The following is a 7,696-nucleotide window of genomic DNA, read 5'->3' as shown; positions in this document are numbered from 1 at the left end:
GGGACAGTAGACTACCATGTCCAGAATTTGGTAAATTTGAGTGGGTTGGAAGTCCCAGACCTAAAGTAGATAGCAAAAGTGTCACCTGCTTCCTAGCAGGCCTCTTTCATGGGACCAAAATCTCTACATAGGAACATGGCCTGTGGTCATTTAGAACAGAATAGGGTTTTCCCTGCTAATGAGGTACCTAGAAGATGGTAGGGTTCAGTCAATAACCTTCCCTTCCTGGACATTCCTTCCTCACAAGGTACTTAACTTCTAGTCTAACCTCAAGACATGTTATGCTTTCTTTCTTTTCCATGAAAAGCAATAAACAGTTTACAACCAAGGACTGTCTCTCTCACCAAACCAACTGTGGGTTACATGGAGAAAAAGCCTTTGCCTACAGAGCCTTGCCATCTAAGTCTCCAACAGAAGGCCCCTCAATACTCCTGGGCTAGTCACCTCTGAGCTAATCCAGAATTCCCCATTCCCTGATTTCAGGGCTAGTTCTCAGCCTGCTGGCCTCCTCCATGCTCAGCTCCTCTGAGACTTCTAGCAGTGCCTGCATGTCTAAGATTCTGAGAACCCCTTGCCCTGTTATCCTTGCAGGCCAGCAGGGTCAAACCTGCTGTGAACTCTCTGCACCCCAGCAATGTCTGGATGTCCAGGATTTTGTGGGTCCCTGTCCCCAGACTCCTAAACATAGGCCCGTGGAATTCAGAACAATATACTACCCAATGAAAAGCCCAGGGACAAGTTTGGGTTATCTTGTTTGGGGTTGCTCATCATTGAGTCTCATACACACTCCCCAGTCATTAAAGACTGATGTCATTGCTCTTCCTTCCTTTCTGGAAGATAATGGTAAGAACACATTGCTGAAGAAGATGGTATCTCGCACAGGCATCAATTCAGGCATCTATCTCATTATTTTCTGTGTGGTGAGAACATATTTATTACTCTTTTGCAGTTACTTGGAGATATTTGACCATTGCAACGCATCAAATTTCTATAGACGTGGTAATCCCTTGGTAGCTGAGATTGCAACTCCCTGTTCCCCATCACCCTCCCAACATCTGTCTTAAGATCTGGCAACTGTTATTTTAATTTCAGCTTCTCTAAGTGGGCTAAACTGAAGAGGGAGCCCAGGGCCTCATGCATACCAAGCAGCAAACACTGCAGGAGAATACACTACACTTCACCACAACACACTGCACCACACCACACTACAGTACACTACACTAGAGCACCCCCAGTCCACCTGTTTCTCTGAGATCAACTTTCTTTCTTAGCCCTTTCTCAGCCTTCCTGCATGGATTATCTGCCCAAACAAGGTGAATGTAATAAAACAAAGTGAACATTTTCTACTTTTATAATCCACATTGAAATTTGCTGTGAACTCTGTGCAGAGTTCATGACCACCAGGAGCACCTGGCCTCCCTTCTCCCCATTGTCACTTACTGGGTTCTCTCTCCATTTTTTCTGTTGTCTTTCTAATCTGAGGATACAGCCTTGGATACTCAGATTTTGGGTACTTTGTCCTTTCCTTCAGACCTCTGTATTTGCTGTGTCTCCCCTTAGGACTCTGTGCATCAGGCTGAGTACTTAGTAGAGCTGTTTCTAACTCTGCATCAGCAGATACCCACAAGAGCTTCTGGCCCTCAGACAGGTGGTTCTTCAAAGCTTTAGAGAAGAGATGTGACTCTGAAGAACACCCTAAGTGCTGCAGATGGATGGCTGCTGAACAAACTCCATGACTAGTTGTCTCAGGAGGGTTTTGGGACTCCTCCAAATCTGGCTGCACTGCAGCTTCTCCTAGAATTCAATGTGGATGCCTTACAGGTTAAGAGGATCAGTCAAGTACCAACAAGGTGGCCACATGGATGCATCCAGAAAGGCATGGTACAGGAGAAGCTGAGAGTCCTACATGTTCATGTGAAGGCTGCTAATAGAACATTAATGTCCAGGCAGCTAGGGTGAGGGTTTTGACCACACACACAGTGTCCCATATACTCTAACTTGGCCACACCTTCTTATATTGCCACTCAGTGGGCTGAGCATATAAAAACCATAGCAAATATTGATGCAAAAATACTCAATAACTTCTTGGAAACTGTTTCTAATAACACATGCAAATGATCACTCACCATGATCCAATAGGCATCATGTATAGGATGTAAGAATGATTCAATGTGTTGGAATTCATCAAAGTAATATACTATGTAATAAATTTAAGAAATTATTACTTGATCATCTCATTAGATGCTGTATCATCCCACGGATGCAGGAATGATTCAATATATGGACATCCATCAATGTAATCCACTATATAAAATAACTTAAAATATATTGGATAATCTCATCAGATGCTGAAAAAGTATTTGACAAAATATAACTTCAAAATAAATGCATTGGAGGAATCAGAAAGTCACGGTCTATATCTGAATATAGAACGAGCAATATAGAGCAATCCAGTTGCCAACATCAAAATATATGGAGAAAAATTTTAAGCCATCCCATTAAAATCAGAGACAAGGAAAGACTTCCCCCTCTTCCCGTATGTATTCAACATAGTCTTTGACATTTTACCCAGAGCAATCAGGCAAAAATGCAGATCAAAGTGATACAAATTGGAAGGGAGGAATTCAAGACACTACAATTTGAGGAGTATGGGATATTATACATAAGTGAGCCCAAAAAAATCCAGGAGAGAACTCCTACAGCTGATAAACCACTTCAGCAAAGTCAATTAATATAAAATTAACTCGAACAATCGAGGAACTTTCCTCTACTCAAAGGATAATTAGGATGAGGAAGAGATTTTTAAAAACTACATACTTCACAGTAGTCACAAACAATATCTAGGTGTGATTCGAACAAAGCAAGGCAAAGATCAGAATGACAAGAACATTAAGTCTCTGAACAAAGAAATCAAAGAAGACCGTAGAAGATGGAAAGATCTCCCATGGTCATTGATGAGCAGGATTAATATAGTAAAAAAGGTCCATCTCGCCAAAAGCAATCTACGGATTCAATGCAATCCCCATCACAATTCCAACTCATTCCTTCACAGAGATAGAAAAAGCTATTCTCAAATTTATCTGGAATAACATATATCCCAGTATAGCAAAAACTATTCCTAACAATAAAAGAATGGCTCGGGAAATCACCATCCCTGATCTCAAAATATACCACAGGGCAATAGTGATAAAAATGTCATGTTTCTGGTATAGAGAGACAAGTAGACCAACAGAATAGAATTGAAGACCTAGAAATGAACCTACACTCATATGGTCACTTGATCTTTGTCCAAGGAGCAAAAACCATCCAGTGGATAAAAGACAGCATTTTCAACAATTGGTGCTTGTTCAACTGGCAGTCTGCATATAGAAGAATGCAAATTGATGTATTCTTATCTCCTTGTACAAAGCTCTAGTCCAAGTCACTCAAGGACCTCCACAGAAAACAAGATACATTGAATCTAATACAAGAGAGAGCAGTAAAGAACCTCAAACACATTGGCACAGGGGAAATGTTCGTGTACAGGACACCAATAACTCATGCTGTAGGACCAAAAACATTGTCAAATAGGATCCCATAAAATTGAAAAGCTTTGTAAGTCAAAGGATGCTGTCAAAAGGACAAAATTGCACACACATATTGGGAAAACTTCTGTACCAACCCTACGTCTGATAGCGGGCTAATATCCAAAATATACAAAGAATTCAAGAAGTTACTCTCCAGAGATCCTAATAACCCTATTAAAGAATGGGGTACAGAGCTAAACAGAAAATTCTCAACTGATGAATCTTGAATGGCTGAGATGTACTTAAGAAATGTTCAACATCTTTAGTCATCAGGGAAATGCAAATCAAATTGACCCTAAGTTTCCACTTCACAGCACTCAGATGGGCCAAGAACAAAACTCAGCTGACAGGTGATTCTGGCAAGAATGTGAAGAAAGAAGAACATCCCTCCATTCCTGCTGGGACTGCAAGTTGGAAAAACCACTTTGGAGATCAATCTGGCAATTCTTGAGAAAGTTGGAAATGGTTCTACCTCAAGTACAGGTATACCACCATGGTACATATACTTAAAAGATTCTCCAATGTATTAAAAGGACACATGCACCACTATGTTCATAGCAGCCTTATTTATAATGACCAGACTCTGAAAACAACCCAGATGTCCCTCACAAAAGAATAGATACAGAAAATATTGTACAGTGTACAGGAGTACTACTCAGCCTTTAAAAACATTACTTCATGAAATTCAAAGGCCAATGTTTGGAAGTTGAAATATCATCATGAGTGTGGTATCCTAGTCACAAAAGGATACACATGGTATGTAGTTATTGATAAGTGGAAATTGGTCAAAAAATGCATGGAATGCCCACAATACAACTAACAGACCATGGGAAACCAGAGAAGAAGGAAGATCACACCAGAGTGTGAATGCTACAGTTCTACTCAGAAGGGGGAAGCAAAGAATGTTTGGAAGTAGGAGGAGAGAAGGATCTGGGAGGGAGAGAAGAGTAGGAGGTAAAGGGGGTTCTGGTTCAGATATGGGAGGAGATGGGGAAGAACTAGAGAGGGAAAGTCATTTGAAAGGAGGTCTGTACCCATTGGGGAGGGGGAACTGTGTGTAGCCACTATAAAGTCTCAGATGCCAGGGACCCAAGAGATTCCCAGAACCCAACAGGGAGGACATTAGCCTAAATACCAAACAAAGGGGAAGTAGGAACTATACAGACCATAATATTGGATAAACATGGCAACCTTTTAAGGTTGGGGCTACCCAACCACCTCAAAAGTATTAATCCAGAATTCCTTCTGTCAAAAGGAAATGCAGGGATAAAGAAAGGAGCAGAGCTTGAAGGAATGGCCATCCAGAGACTGCCCCAACTTGGGATCCATTCCATCTGGAGACACCAAACCCAGTCACTATTGCTGATGTCAAGAAATCTGATGCTGTCAGGAGCCTGGTTTCTTCCTTCCTTTCTTTCTTTCTTTGTTTCTTTCTTTGTTTCTTTCTTTGTTTCTTTCTTTCTTTCTTTCTCTCTTTCTCTCTCTCTGTCTCTCTCTAACTGTCTCTCTCTCTCCCTCCCTCCCTCCCTCCCTCCCTCCCTCCCTCCCCCCTTCTCCTTTTTTCCCCACAGGTGGAAGAACATTTTTGTTCCTTTTCCCTAATCACAGTGTAAAAATGATAGATAGCATTTGTATCAAGTTAGAATTATGTAGGATTTTGGGTAATCAGGAGATGACTCAGTACATCAGTATATAGCAATGGTTGTCAACCTTCCTAATGCTGCAGCAAATCTTTTATGTACTTCTTGGAATGCTACTTCATAACTGTAACTTTTGGTATTGGTGTCTCTTGAAATGCTATGCATGCAGCCAAACATGAGACTGAGCGAGGGGACCCAGATTGTGAAGTTAGGACAAGGACTGAGGGAACAGAAGGGGCTTGCAACCCGATAAGGAGAACAACAAAATCAACCAAACAGAGCCTCACAAAACTCACATGCACTAAACCACCAAGCACATAGTACAAGAGGGGATATCCAGAGTTCCAGCTGGATAAGTAGTAGAGGAATGCCTTATCTTGCATCAATGGAAGGGAGTGCCCTTGGTCCTATACAGGCATGATGATCCAGGGTTGGGCAATGCTAGGGCACTGAGGCAGGAGTGTTTGGACGAGGGGGTATAGGAGGACCCTCATACATAGAGGCAATGCTAGAAGTAGAGGGGATGGGGTTTTTGGAGGTGGAACTGAGAAGGAGGATAACATTTGGGGTGGAAATACATAAGAAAATCAATAAAGAAAAAGTAAAAATAAAGGTATAAAAATCACAAATGGGGCAACCCTGAAGAAGGACAACCTACAAAAAACATCAGGGTCTACAGATTCAAGCCTCACCAACAGAACATAGAAAAGAGAATCACAGGCAAAGGAAATACCATAGGTGATATTAATAGATGATATTAAAAATTCACTCAAAGAATATACAGAGTAAAAAATTCCTAACTCAAAACATCTAGCAAATACAGGACACAATAAAAAGAACAAAACTAAGAATAATGGAAAAAGAAGTGGGTGAGGGATAACAGTTCAAAGACCCAGAAAACATCTTCAACAATATGATTTTTAAAAGTCCTTAACCTAAAGACAGAGATGGCCTTAAATTTACAAGAAACCTACAACACACCAAATCATTTGGACCAATACAGAAAATCATCCTATCACATATTAAACCAAAGTATAAATGTTCAGAATAAATAAAGAAAATATGACAAGCTCTAAGGAAAAAAAGTCAAGTAACATACAAAGAAAGACCTATGAGAATTACATTGACATGTCACCAGAAATGGTAATATCTAAAAGATCTTGGACAAATGTCTTTCAGACTCTAAGAGAACACAAAAGCCAGCCTTGGCTACTATACCCAGAAAATCCTTTATGACCATAGTTGGAGAAACTAAGATATTCTGCGACAAAAACAAATTCAAACAAGATCTTTCCACTAATTCAGCACTACAGAGGATACTAGAAGCAAAATTCCAACAGATTGAGTGTAATTATACCCAAGAAAACACAAGAAATTAATAATCTCAAAGAGCCCCAAAGAAAGGGAAAAGCATGTTGTCTCCATTCCCTGCCCTATTATCTCTACGAGTTTACTAGTGTTGGTCAACCTACATGGTCTGTTGGAAAGGCATCACCCCAAGCCTCCACCACCAATAAGCAGGAGCAGAGAATGAAGAGGATGGAAAAGCTCAAAAGGGATCTCCAGAAGATCAAAAATGGGAGAGATGGACTCCAGGGAATCCTAGCCAATTACACTAACAAGGATTTGAACAACAGGTAGTCATTATGCCCAGTTCTTTGCTGACTGTCTTGGGCCCTCTCTGTTAACCTCAGATTCCCTCATATCACAGGAGGCTACAACACCAGCCTGTCCACACATCCAAATTCATTTTGCTGAATGAATTTTCGACACAGAACTTAAAGTTCAGATAGTCGTGAAATGGGACTCAGGAAATTTGATTTCTCCAAAGGTAAATCAGAGCCTGTGGTTTGAATTACAATCTGGGCATAAGGGTTGTAGTGTGTGAGCCCTAATCCTGCATTGTAAGAATCCTATACAGGTATAAGTTTTGGGGAGATGCAAAGTACACTGTGTTTATGGCCAATCACGTTTGCAGTTGACCTGGAAGTAATTTGGGTTCAACAGGTCCTGTCAACAGCTGGAGGGGCCTGGTCCCACATACTGTCTCTCAGTATAACTGGATTGGCCATAGTTCATCACGGTTTTTATCAAATTTTATTCACTATACTATCAGATAATGTGTGTTCATTTGGCATTCTGATTGTGTTTGATTATGAGGGGGGTGTCAGTGTGTGCGTGTGTGTGTTCCACTTAAGAGCTGGAGTGTCTGTATAGTTATGCTGGGGCCTGGAATTTTGCTTGACAGTTTCCAGCCAAAAATAGTGAAGACAGAGGGAGCCTCACTTTGAGGAGCACAGCATATGAGCTCTGAGCTCACCTTAGGTGCACACTGGAAATGTAGTATCCTGTAGATACAGATTATGTCCTTTGGGAGTTTATGTAGCAACAGAAGCAAAGATTGACAATTCCTTGTCTACAAACAGATGTGTCATCACAGGTTTTAGGTGGATCCAGGACTATGGCAAAGGTACCTGGAAAGTTCTTGGA

This window comes from Mus musculus, chromosome 14, assembly GCF_000001635.26.
Source record: "Mus musculus strain C57BL/6J chromosome 14, GRCm38.p6 C57BL/6J".
Taxonomy (NCBI): domain Eukaryota; kingdom Metazoa; phylum Chordata; class Mammalia; order Rodentia; family Muridae; genus Mus; species Mus musculus.
The sequence above is the reverse complement of the archived record's forward strand: the minus strand, read 5'-3'. Positions refer to the sequence as shown.